At 38.3% G+C, this 13,650-nt stretch overlaps 1 pseudogene; it reads right to left on the bottom strand.

Annotated features, from left to right (window-relative positions):
* The window catches only part of LOC139725477 (uncharacterized), a 72,694-nt pseudogene that overhangs the window by 33,972 nt on the left and 25,072 nt on the right, over window positions 1–13,650 (bottom strand).

Here is a 13,650-nt window from a genome sequence, read left to right as displayed (position 1 = left end):
CTGGAAACCAAACCTCTCTCTGACAGCTGCCCTGCACCGTTTTGAGAATGACGAGTCGATTATGTCAACAGTTCGAAGTTGTCACTTTATTTCTCACTTCCTTAAGGAAACGAAGTTTGACATGGGAATGTTTAGAATGAAGTGTCGTGTACATTTACGATCCTCGGTTTTTATTTTCCTCTTTTCCTCCAACTCCTTCTACATCTAGGTCTATGTCTTCTTTTTCATCGTTCCCTTCACATTCTCTTCTTGTTCGCTTTCCAGTCTCCCCTCTTATCTTACGTTTTATTACCCTCCTCATCCATCTTTTCTTTACGTTCTCCTTCTGTTCTTCTTTCCCCCAAGTCCTCACAACGTTTACTTTTCCTTCTTTCTACTTTTGTTTCTTCTAATTCTGTTTTGTTCACTGATTGGATACCAGCGTGTCCCTTGTCGCGCCAGATTGAGGGGATTGGACGGCACCCACTTTCCTAACACTTTCCTAACATTGCTAACGCTTTCCTAACACTTTCCTAACACTTTCCTAACATTCCTAACACTTTCCTAACGTTTCCGAACTTATGCCCCTGTGTCAAAACCTTATCTGCGCATGCGGATACGTCCGTCGCCCGTGAATGGCTGCATCACTGTACTGTATTTGCATATGTAAATTACAGTCTTCGTATCATCGTCGCTCTCTCTCGCGCAACCAACACGCGCGAGACTCGAAACCTGGAGCGAACTCTCGACAATCCTGGCCGCCGAGCGCCGCCCGGCGGCGCGGCGACGGTTCCCGGCGGTGGTGGTGCACGGTGAGGCAGGTGGATCGGTCGAACCTCTCTGTCTGATGTTTCTTGCGAATGCCAGTTCGAGAAAAGTTACTTCCTTCTAAGGTAAAGGTGAGTAAGAATCTCATAATACTAATTGAACGTGTGTGGGGAAATACCCGGGTGATAATAGAGCATGTGTGAGGAAATGTTGATGTTGGAGTTACTTTCTCAAGCACGCGTCAACGCTTATTGTCGTGCTTTGCGTACATACAGTGCCAGTGCAGTGCCAGTGGCCAGGTTGTCTCTGCATTTCTTAATTTATTTCCCAAATCGGATATTGTAGAATCTAAACCACTCCGTCTTTCATCGAGTTAATCTACTGTGGTTATATTTACTGAAACTGAAACACGCCTTTGAATGTTTCTGTGACAGATATATGGCGCCATACAAATGCTGTGGATCATCATCATCATCATCATCATCATTTAGTTTTGTCCTCACTACATTTCGAGGTTGATGACAAAATGTTGCTCTAACGTTACGACCTAACCAAAATTCAAAAGTAAACAGAATCTACTTAAAATAGTCACAATGAGTACGGTATCGGTATAGAGGTTCTAACGTTAGATCCACTCGTTGCTTCAATTTTTACGTAACTTAGCATTGAAAGTTAATTTCATTAAATTCCCCTGCTAAATCTAATTTTCACGTATGTTTCTGCTGCTTGTTTAACTTAAAAATACCAGATCTAGAGTAACTGTACGTGTAACACTCCACAGTAACACAGCTAGATAGAGCACTGCACACTTTACAGTGACTAACCCATACCATGGGCATGCATTTTCCCTATTCTGTTCCCATAACTGGTTCTGTAGCGTAGTGGCCTACTTTTGTTTTGTTTTTTCAGTTAGCCTTGACAATGTTGTATTTGTTGTTTTACGTGGGCATTCATATCGCAAAATACAATGTAGGTCCCCCTCCATTCACCTCCAGTCATTTCGTCAAAGCCGGGGACTTCTTTCTTGTAGATCCTAGACTTTGCACATACAATTGTGTATAATTATGAACACACACGCAGAACGAGAGGGGACCGACATCACGATTTGGCCTTTACCTGTCATGTCAGACCAGAAATTTAACAATCTCTGAAAATTTGCTCGTGCAACAGTGGTTTTTAGGGCCTACTAATGTTCTGGGACCGTCAGACCAGTGCCAGTGCAGTGTTTGCTGCGTTGTGATGTAAATGCAGCGTGTCTATGGCCAAGGCTTTTATGGCATGCTGTCACTGTAAAGGGAATTTTGGAGTAGGTGAAGTAAAGCAGATGATGGGTCTACCAATTTTGGGCATGTGGTAGTAACAACAACGACTTGTTGTCACTACTAATTTGACTTAGGTCAGGACAAGGGTGACACAGTCTAGCCTCAACCAGTTCTCTATGACCGGTATATGACAAGTAGGGTTACTAATAGACAATTTATATGTCACCGGAGTCTAATATTGTAGATTAAGTGTGGTTGATTGATGAATGTTACATTCTGTCCTTTGTCTCATTATAATGACGACAGAGGAGGAGAGCTGGGTCTGGGACCCTAGCTTTAGAAACTATACCCAACAGATTAAGAACAGTTGTTAAAGGGAAATGTTATCACTAATAACAGAAATGCAGCAGAGAGAAGAACATTGGTGAAGAGAATTATGGTTGAGATGAAACAAGGGAAATGTTCACAGAAATAGGAAGGATGATGAGGTAAAGGAAGTTATACAATTAGCCAAGTGGTGATCCCTTACAGAGACAAAATCAAATTGTTGTCACTTCAAATTTGACTTGGGTCAGGTTGAGGATGGTCGTGGTAAGCTGGCTGATACACATAGTCATCTGTCACCCAAAGTCTTACAATCTAGCCTCTACTACATGTAGTTCTCTCTGTATGACAAGTATGTCTACAAGTATGTTTGTCAACACAGTTCTTTTCACATACAGTTTAACATCAATGTTCTGTTCTGTGTAAGGTAAACTTCCATTTCAGCATACCTTATACATAATTGTACATGTTTCTTCTTCTCTAGTCTAAATTTTTTTTTTGTTTGGTATCTCGTATGTTGTTCTTTGTTTCTCGTCTAGTCCCTCTCTCTCGTGCCATGAATAGTAATTACAATGATGATGACGGTGATGATAATGATAGCAATAAATTGTTAAAACTATTATTATTGAATTCATTTAATTGATTGAGGCCAATTTAGGCTATTTATTCAGCAAAATAAAACACAAAAACATACAATATAATAATAGTGGCATTTACGATGAGAGCCAGGCAGCCTTCAAAGCATCTTGTGCTTATACAGTAGGATGCCTGCACAGGAAAATATTTGGCTACATTACAAATAATTCTGTGTAAAATCGAGTAGATAAAACAAGACACCATCACATACACTCACACGCACAACACATACACTCACATGCAGTAAGACAGGATAGAAAGTATGTTGTCTAGTCAATCATGGGTAACTGTTAAAAAAAGGAGCACTTCAGTAAGCACTGAAATGTAGAAAGACTTGTGCTGTATTTCAAAGCGGTACTTTTACACCTCCCCCCCCCCCCCCCCTTTATGGAATTCCTGGATCCGCTCATGAGTAACTCAGGACAGTATAAGTATGCTATTAAAAAGGTCAAACCTTCTACCGTTTTCTCTTCTGTTGTCTACAGACTACTACAGTTCAGCATGCAAAATGACCAAGACTGGGAAGCCGTACAGCTGTTGAGACCATATTATGAGATTGTGTGCAAGAGGACAATATCGGTTTGGTGTAGGCCAATCACCAGGTGGAAAAAAAAAAGTGGAAGGAGGTGAAACAGAGGATTGACGCCTGCCACCTTCATGGTTCCATCTGAAGAAGCAAGCTGTTGGTGTGTTTGGAGCTGTGCTGGTCTGCAAACATCAATAGGCCCTACCACGAGATGAGTTTTTTTTTTTTTTTTTTTTTTTTTTTTTTTTTTTTTTTTTTTTTGGTTACCTCCGCCAAGGGAGGAGGTTATGTTTTCGTTATGGTTTGTTTGTTTGTTAGTTTGTCCGTTTGCAACATAACTCAAAAAGTAGTTAACGGTTTGGATTAAACTTGCAGGAAAGGTTTAGAATGACACAAGTAACAAACGATTAACTTTTGGTAGTGATCCGAGAATTGTGGGGGAATTTATGAAGGATTTTTTTTATTTTGACAGGTAGGGTCAATGAACTTGGGAGTTCAGGCTGCACGTATTTGAGGTTTACATGCGCGCACTAAAGTGCGTGGTCGAGTTTCTGCTAGGGCTAGGCTCGCCATGCAGCTGAGGGTTTATGACGTAACAAAGGCTTTTATATTGGGAAATCCGGCGACATTCAGCACACAATGCTAGAAGTACATATGGGTGGATGGAAGAACAAGATCAGTGGTGGAAATGAGCTGCATGCTTTGCGGAGGTCTGCGCTCACAGTGCTTTTCTAGTTTTGTTTTGCTTTGTTTTTGTTTTTGTTTTGTTTTTGTTTTTGTTTTGTTTTGTTTTTGTTTTTGTTTTTGTTTTTGTTTTTTTTTGGGGGGGGGGGAATAACACCCAGAAAGTCCCCTGAGTTGTCAGATTAAATATTTCCATCCTCATGTTTTGCAAAACATAGCTGTACATGTGATGCAGAGTTCATACAGACTGTTGTAAATGTCCAATACATTATATATTAGGTTCAGAGATTGTTTGCTGGGGAATTTAAAGTGATGCAATATTGGAAAGAAGTGAAGAAAGTCTAATTTCAGCTGCAGCCTCTAGATCATATTATGTATGATGAAAAAGAATAGAAGTCAGTTAAAAAAGTCCAAATAAAACATATATTGAAATTGGTGAAATACTTTGTGCACACTAAACTGTACCAATTTTGAAGTCATTCATATTAGAAGTCATGCCTTAGACCTAATCTTTTTGTACCAGCAAGTTCTTGTCCAAAATGTGTTATTGCGATTCTACATAATAAACTATTTGAATGTTGAAATTACAATTTGACTTTTGGTATGACTTTCAGCCCAGGACTGTAATAATGTATCAGAGAGATGAGAGTGATTGTACCTCGGAGTGGACATGAATTTAGTGTTAGTCTGTCTTTAAATGCTATTTTTTTTTTCAGTTATGAACTAAGCTCCAAATATGCCTTTGAAATTAAATTCTGACCCTCAGCCTACAATTTTAAGCCTCCGCCACGAAGTGTCGCCGGAGGCATTATGTTTTCAGGTTGTCTGTCCTTCCGTCCGTCCGTCCGTCCTTCTGTTCGTCGTGAATTTTGTGGACAGCGTAACAAAAAAAAAAACCTTTTAGGCATCCTAATAAGACTTGGTATATATATCATGCATGAGTGAACGAAGTTGTGCCTATTAACTTTTAAGTGCTCATGCTCAAGGTCAAAGGTCAAAAGGTCAAGGTCAAATGGCTCAAAAATTTCACTATTTTTCCCTTATGCAATGCCTGAAGGTTTTTCTTTAAACATGATGCAAACATGTGATACCAAATAAAGATTCTCCAGAGAGTTTGGAATTATGAGGTCAAAGTTCAAAGGTGAGAGGTCAAGTTAAAATGTTGAAATTTCACCCTTTTTCCTCCATATCTTGGAAATGGTTCACGGCATCTTCATAGAATGTAATTACATCTATGCATGTACTTACTAGCAGTGATCATCTAGGGAATGTAGGGATCATGGGTCAAAGGTCAGGGGTCAACGATCAAGGTCAAATCAAAATATCATATGTTCCCTCATATTTCTGCAATATTTCCAAGATTTTTCTTGAAACTTGATATATTGCCCAATAGAGATTTTCTAGGAAGTTTCTTGCCCAAAGGTCAAGTGAAAGTGCTAAATTTCACTTCTTCTTTTTTTCCATATCTCGAAAGTGACTCAAGATATCATCATGAAACTTAGTACAGATTAATGCATGTTCTACCTGACGGTGATTCTTTCGGGAATTTTAGGGTCATAGGGTCTAAGGTCCAGGGTCAAAGGCCAAGTAAGAATGCAAAAATTGTAGTATTTAATACATGAATTACACTTTTTCTCCATACTTTGAAAGTTACTAAATGCATAGACTTATAAAAGTGTCAAAAGTCAAGTAAAGATTCTCAAATCCCCAAATACAATTGTACCTGCACTCTTAGGCAGTATAGCCATCCATCCAATTAAAGCTAGTTCAAGGAAAGTGAACATTCAACACATTTGTGACAAATGCTGCAGTGTTCAGGTTTGTCCCATGGATTCAATTGAAGCTCTTTTCCTGTTAAATAGATATCAAGAAGTCCTTGTAATTTTCGACAAAGAATGAACCATCTGATTACATTAAATCAGCACAATAACAACAGTAACATACATAGCTATCAAAAATATTTTACCCATTTTAAAGATTTTTTTCTTCTTCTTTCCAGTTATCTAGGTCTAATGGTTTCAGCAGTTTGTTATTATCCTTCTTTAAATTTGAATTTTTATGGTCATGACAAGTATGTGGAGGTGTATTACATTGGAATTTACATTTATTTTTCTCACAAACAGCCGACTAAGAAAAGCAGTGAAGGCATTTTACCTGTGACAAGCATCTCATCATCTGCAGCAACAAGGCATCCAGCAACTGAGTCAGTGTCAGCATGTGCTCAGCCTCCATTACCTGCTCAACCTCAACAATCTGCTCGGCTTCAACAACCTGCATCTTCCGAGCAACAGTATTCAAACTAGGCAGCAAGAGAATGTTGCCTGTGTCACTGAAATATCTTAGTCAAAGACTTTGCAGAGCATCATGACTGTACCATGCACAGGTGTCTTGCCAGATATGTGGCAGAATGTGTCGTGTCCAAGTAGAAGAGACGCTTACTCAAGATATTGAAAAGCACACAACAACACAATCTTTGCCAGCTCTTCCAAGACATTCAGCAATGTATGGTTAGTATCATAATTGATGATTGTCTATTGGCTGATAAAGTTTGTAAAAAAGTTAAAAGTGAAACGTATCCAAATTCCAAATTTCTTTCCTCCATCGTAAATGAACATGCTTGAAATGCTTGTAGAATTGTGGGACAATATTGACATATAACAGCTACACAAATTTACCGTAAAACTTATGGAAGACAATTGATGCATCATTCATTTTGAACTAAGGTCACATGCTCATCATACAAGTGATAAACTGAATTATACTTCTAAGAACTATGTGAATTAGTGTTGACCAGATTCTTTGAGTGATGCTGTATTCAAATTCATGAACTTCCTTTGTCGAATTTTTTTTATGTGAATAATTATGCAGTACCCGCTGCATGCTATAAGGATTAGGACCACCACTTGCTGTCTTGCGTAAGCTCTGTAGTCTAGTGGAGATGATGCCTGTCAGAAAATCAGGAGGCCGTTGGTTCAAATCCTGCTTGAGTACATTATGCCCATGATTTCTATTATTATGGCTGCTGGCAAAACGCTGATCAGTTCAGACCTAGTGCTTATTTACGTCGGTGTAGGGCCATTTGTCTGTCAGTTGCAATGGAAGCATCTCGACGGAAGAATTTCATTAATTTGAATAATTGAGCAGTATCCGCTGCATGCCATAAGGATCAGAACCACCACTTGGTGGTCTAGTGGAGATGACGCCTGTCCGAAGATCAGAAGGTCATAGATTCAAATCCTGCTTGAGTACATATGCCCATAATGTCTTTTTGTCATGGCTACTACTAAAAGACACTGATTAGTTCAGTGCTTATTGAAATCAGTGTGGAGCAATATGTAAATCAATTGCAATGATGCTGAATTGTAATGTTGATAAGCAATGATTTCCCAGACATGGCTTTGTATGAATAAGTCTTAGAAGAGTGAACAAAATAGATTGTATTTTTTTTATACTTGTCAGCTGTGCGTGATACACATGAGATATTGAAATATGTGTCTGTGAAAATATTCTGCATTGTTTGTTTTGTCATGCAGGAAAGACACAGCCCCCTGCCACAGTATCCCAGCCCCCTGCGGAAGAATCTGTACCCACTGATGAAGAATCTGTGCCCCCTACTGAAGAATCTGTACCGCCTGCTGAAGATTTATTTTGACACCGCAGTTTTTCAAATTTATATTTCTTAGTACTATATAAAAAGTTAAGATAAAAAATTGCCCATTTAGAATTCATTCAAAAGTTTAGAGCTTAAAATCTGATACGCACACACACACACACAAAAGAAAAAATTATTGTATGTAACTAGCATAATGAACATAATTTAGAGAAAACAACCATGTTTTTGGAAAAAATGCCTCTTTATTCTTGGAGATTATGCGATAGGGAACATGCCTGGCAATTTTCGCCGCGATAGTTTGATGGATGGCCAAGATCTTAAGGAGGAGCCCAAACAACCCTCTCCCCCATTTTCCCCATGGTCGGGCGATTGGAGGTCAAGATCTGAGGAGGGGGACAAATAAGCTCCAACCCCACACTTGGATTAGGAAGGGTTAAATGTGAGTTGTGTATCACAGAATATTTGCATTTATATCTTATATGACAGTGACATGTTGTCATGATACCCTCATCATAAAAGATTTGGGGTTGTCTGTTCAAACTTGTTTTAGCACACTTGCATGAACTAGCAGTAATCTTTCATGATTAATATGATTAACCTGGGAAGATGAAACCTTGAGAAAGTTGACAATGGCTCTTGATATCTTTAAAGGTACTAAACTTTTTTTGATAATTTCAAGCAATAATATTCATTACCAGCAAAGTCGTGGGTTTTTCCATCAGGACAACATCATGCCAACTCGAAAGCACTGTACATGGTCTAGTGTATGAAAAAGGTCACATAATTTCACTCAGAATGTAAGGACTGATATATCCCTTAACACTTTAATTTGGTTGGGTTATTTTTCTGTAATGTATATTTGCAGATGACTTCAAGAGAGCAGAGCTCTCCCAGCCCCCCCCCCCCTTGCAATTCAGTATACAAAACTGTAAAGTTGGGTGTTTTTGTTTTTTAAAGGAAAAAAAAAACACTTTAAAAAACTGCACAAAAAGGCATATTTTTGGTAAATTTGGTTGATGAAAAAAATCATTTTTTTATGATGCCTCCACCACAAATTGTAACCAGAGACATTGTTTTGGGGTTGTCCATCCCTCCTTCCATCAGTCAGTAATCAGTTTTGTGGACAGCATTAAACTTAAAGGGAACCCAACCCAAAGAGCAATGTGGATTGAGTGATAGCAGCAACATTAGTAGAACACATCAGTGAAAGTTTGAGGAAAATTGGACAAGCGATGGAAAAGTTTTGAATTTTTAAAGTTTTGGTGTTGGAACCGCTGGATAAGGAGGCTAGAGGTTATAACGTATGTGTAGACAACAATTTAACAAATATTAAAGAAATTCCACCAAAATTCACTTTTCTAGCATAATGAAAGAGCACATGACTAACTGCTTTCAGAAAACAAGGGAATACTCAATTTACTCAGTCCACAATTCTCTTGATTCCCTTTAAGAACCATTTTAGGTATCCAAATGAAACTTGGCATAAACGGTGAGTATGAGAGAAGGGAGTTGTGCCTCTCAACTTTTGGTTGCACATGTTCAAGGTCAATGGCCATGGTCAATTGTTAAAAATTTGTCTGTATACATATTACCTGATAAAGTTGCTCTGGTAAAATTCTGGGCTATGGGATCAGAGGTCAAAGGTCAAATGAAAATGCTAAAATTCTATTTTTCCCATATCTCAGAAATGGCTCATGGTATCATCATGATATTTAGTGGATATGCATGTACTGCCTGACAGTTATTCTTTGGGATTTGGGCGACATTGAGTGAAAGGTCAAGGGTGAAAGGTCAGGTTCAGAGGCTAAAATTCCATTTTATTTGATTACTCTTTTTTCTCCATTCCCTGGAGATGAATAACAAGTCTAGGCACAAGAATACACATAACTCACTGCCCAATGATTCGTAGAGAAAGATTTTTGCCATGGGGTCAAAGGTCAAGAGAAAATGTTCAAATGTCTCATTATGAACTTATTATGAAACTTTTTAAAGGGGGTGGCTAGTAACTGATCAGTGGGAATCAGTGAGAATGCTGGGGGATGATTGTTCCAATCGTGGTGGGATTCAATTTAGAGTATTTCATATATGTGTGAAAATTATTTGCTTCAGAATGGTCTCATATTCAAGTAATGTGCAGTTCAGTGTTTCCAGGTTAGCATGACTGTGCAGTGACGGGGTGATCGTTAATGATCACCCCGTCACTGCACAGTCATGCTAACCTGGAAACATTACTTGAATATGAGACCATTCTGGAGCAAATGATTTTCACACAATAGATCTATATAATGTACTCTTAAATGAATCCCACAAGGATTGAAACAATTATCCCCAGCATTCCCACTGATCAGTTACTAGCCATCCCCTTTATAAAGACATATATGTGTCAGTTTCCAGAATGTTTTATGATTATATCATAAAATTGTTTAGGCTACCAATACTTTGTACCTGTAGTTGCATACTTGTCAGTTGCCTCAGGAAATATATATAGCATATACAGCTGTATTGCCAGTGTAGGCCTACCAAATAACAATGTATATTATGTTGAATGATTCTGATGACTTATTATGTTTATTGGTAGAGGAATGTTAAGGGGGGGGGGGGGCTCATCCCCTGGCCTATAGATTTGGTTCATCTCGTGGCATTATTTCATCTGCTCAGTAAAGTAAGGGACCTTTTATGAACATTATGAACTTATTATGAACATTATTAAGACATATATATATATATATAACATAAATGTCAGAATGTTAAGAAGGGGGAGGGGGGTGGGCTGCTCCCCTGGCCTAGTTCTGGTTTGTCTCGTTGCATTATTTCATGTGCTCAGTGAAATAAGGGACCTTTTATGAACATTATGACCTTATTATGAACACTGTTAAGACATATATGTGTCAGTTTCCAGAATGTTTTATGATTATATCATGAAATTGTTTAGGCTACCAATACTTTGTACTTGTGGTTGCATACTTGCCAGTTGCCTCTGGGAAATATGTCCAGCATATAGGCCCCTACAGCTGTATTGCCAGTGTACCAAATAACAATGTATAATATTATGTTGAATGATTTTGGTGACTTATTATGTTAATTGATAGAGGCATTACATACTTGCCCAGCTCATTTAGGAAACACTTCCACTTAAATATGTATGTGATATTTGCCGCAGGAAATAAGTGACTTTCTGTGACAGCATATGTAGTGAAAACATGGTGTACTTGACAGTTGCATCTGAAAACACTCCAGGTATTCATTGTCTGTGTGCAAAATGCCATGTAACATCTTGATGAATCTTGCCAAATTCATTTTAATGAAGATCGTAGTTTTGAATAAAGAGAATATGAACCTTTTGGTTCAGATCATGTTAAATGAAGGTATGAATTTGTTTTCCTCTCTTTCATTTTCATTTTATGTATTTTACGAGTAAGTTCATGTGTATAATTATGTTGATTGTAAAGTTTTGGTCTCTCCCATATATCAAAAACGAGGCATAGACATCACTTTTCTGTCAATGGTGACATCAACAATTTGATGTACTCTTTCCATGAAATCTTTGAAGGTTTTTGCGGCGGTAAAACATTGGATCGTAGAAGGCTTGAAGGTGCACCGCATATTATATTTTCAAGATTATATGTTTGGCCCTGAAAAGGGCCTTCCCAGCCCGGATAAGACCTTTTCTAGAAAGAAGTGTTGCACCTTTAAGTCTTATACCACCCAATCTTCCTCCAATTTTCCACAACTTTGAGCTATTACCATAAATCCTCACACAACAGCTACATACTTAAACATGCCAGTCAAGTTCAAATATGAGTGATGTCTAACTAGGTCAAAGGTCAAAGTGAATGTGTCAGTGAAGTAGCCCTGATAAGCACTATACTCATAATATTGATGTATATTCTGTAACTTTCTACAGATCTTAGGCTTAGCTTTGACTACCAAACTCATCACAGGTGCATGACCTAAAGATACCAATCAAGTTCAAAATGTGGTTGTCAAAGTCGAACAAGTTCAAATGTCAGATGGTTGAAAAATTTTTCCTCATAGGCAAGGTACTCACAGTATTGAAGTTACATTGGTTGCCAGTAAGGCAGATAATTGCATTTAAGATTTTGTTATATGTAAAGTACTGCATGGTCAAGCACCTGGTTGTCTATCAGAATTAATATTAATAAAATCATATTCATATTCACATAATTTACGAAGTACACAAGAGTTTTAAGTTGCTTCTAAAGCAATCTCATGTAAAACAAAAGTAACTTTTGGGTATTGTACCTTTAGCTGTGCTGCTCCATAACTTTGGAATAAATTACCTGAGAAAATGAGGAAGGCCCCATCACTTGCTGTCTTCAAATCTTTGTTAAAGACTTACCTTTTTCAGAAGCATTTGATTAATTTGTTATTTATTTTTGTGTGTGTGTGTCTAATCAGTAACAATGTCAGGAGCTCTGTTACATCACAGCACAGTAGAGTATATTTACATAGTAGCTGCGCTATACAGATTTGTCTAATTATTATTATTATCATTATTATTATCATTATTGTTATTATTGAGGTGTACTCATCAATATTTTTTTTCAGATTTGAGCAATGACCACCAAACTCACAAATTAGGTAGGCTAAATAAATAAAAACTGCCAATCAAGTTGTATATGAGTGAAGTCCAACAAATTCAGAGGTCAAATTAATGGAATTAATGGTCGGTGAACTTACTTAATAAGCACTTGAAACAATATAAGGACACATTGTGGTGTACACTCAATAACTTTCCACATTGAGAGCTACGATAGCCACACATTAACACCACATGCATATCACCTGAAGATTCTGCTCAAGTTTGAATATTGGTAAATATTCTAGGAACTAGGTCAAAGGTCAGATGGTCTATGAACTTTCTCCGATTTAGTGTTATATATTGTTTGCTCTCAATAACGAATTTCCACAACTTCGAGCTATGTCCGCAAAACATGGGTACATCTGCTAAAGATATATGCCTGTCAAGTACTTGGTTAAATTGAACAATGTAAAAGGTCAGAAGTAAAACTCTAGAACTAATACACTTAAAAAACATTTTAATGACAGAGTGTAATATTTATGTGTGCGAGGACGATACATGGCTTGGTGTTTGTCTGAATTGTCATGAGTTACGTGTGAGTGGATGTTCATCTGTTATCTACAAAAACTTGTTTTTTGCGTGGAAGATGCAGTAAAATAAGGTTAAGATTTAAAAGCTTTGAAGTAGGATCCTGAAATATGTTGCCATTTTTCTCACTCTAGGGTGCAAGTCTAGTCAGTATTTGTAAGTATCAAGTTGACCTGACTATTATAAAGGTCAAAGGTCCCAAAATTGAATGATTATATACAGAAAACCAAGTATTTTTCAGTATATTTTGTAGAAATCCGTGGTTTTTTTTCTCCCCCTCCCTTCCCCCTTCTTCCCCTCTTTCCCCCTTCCTTTTTCCTTCTTTTTCCCCCTCCAAGCAGTCCATTATGCCCTGGTTCTGCTGGCAGATTGAGGGGATTGGACGGCACCCACTTTCCTAACACTTTCCTAACATTGCTAACGCTTTCCTAACACTTTCCTAACACTTTCCTAACATTCCTAACACTTTCCTAACGTTTCCGAACTTATGCCCCTGTGTCAAAACCTTATCTGCGCATGCGGATACGTCCGTCGCCCGTGAATGGCTGCATCACTGTACTGTATTTGCATATGTAAATTACAGTCTTCGTATCATCGTCGCTCTCTCTCGCGCAACCAACACGCGCGAGACTCGAAACCTGGAGCGAACTCTCGACAATCCTGGCCGCCGAGCGCCGGCCGGCGGCGCGGCGGCGGTTCCCGGCGGTGGTGGTGCACGGTGAGGCAG

This window comes from Diadema antillarum, unplaced genomic scaffold, assembly GCF_040938485.1.
Source record: "Diadema antillarum isolate AM-2024a unplaced genomic scaffold, OU_Dant_1.0 seq00000043_RagTag, whole genome shotgun sequence".
In the NCBI taxonomy this organism is placed as follows: Eukaryota; Metazoa; Echinodermata; class Echinoidea; order Diadematoida; family Diadematidae; genus Diadema; species Diadema antillarum.
Note: the sequence above shows the minus strand (reverse complement) of the source record. Positions and strands in the feature narration are given on the sequence as shown.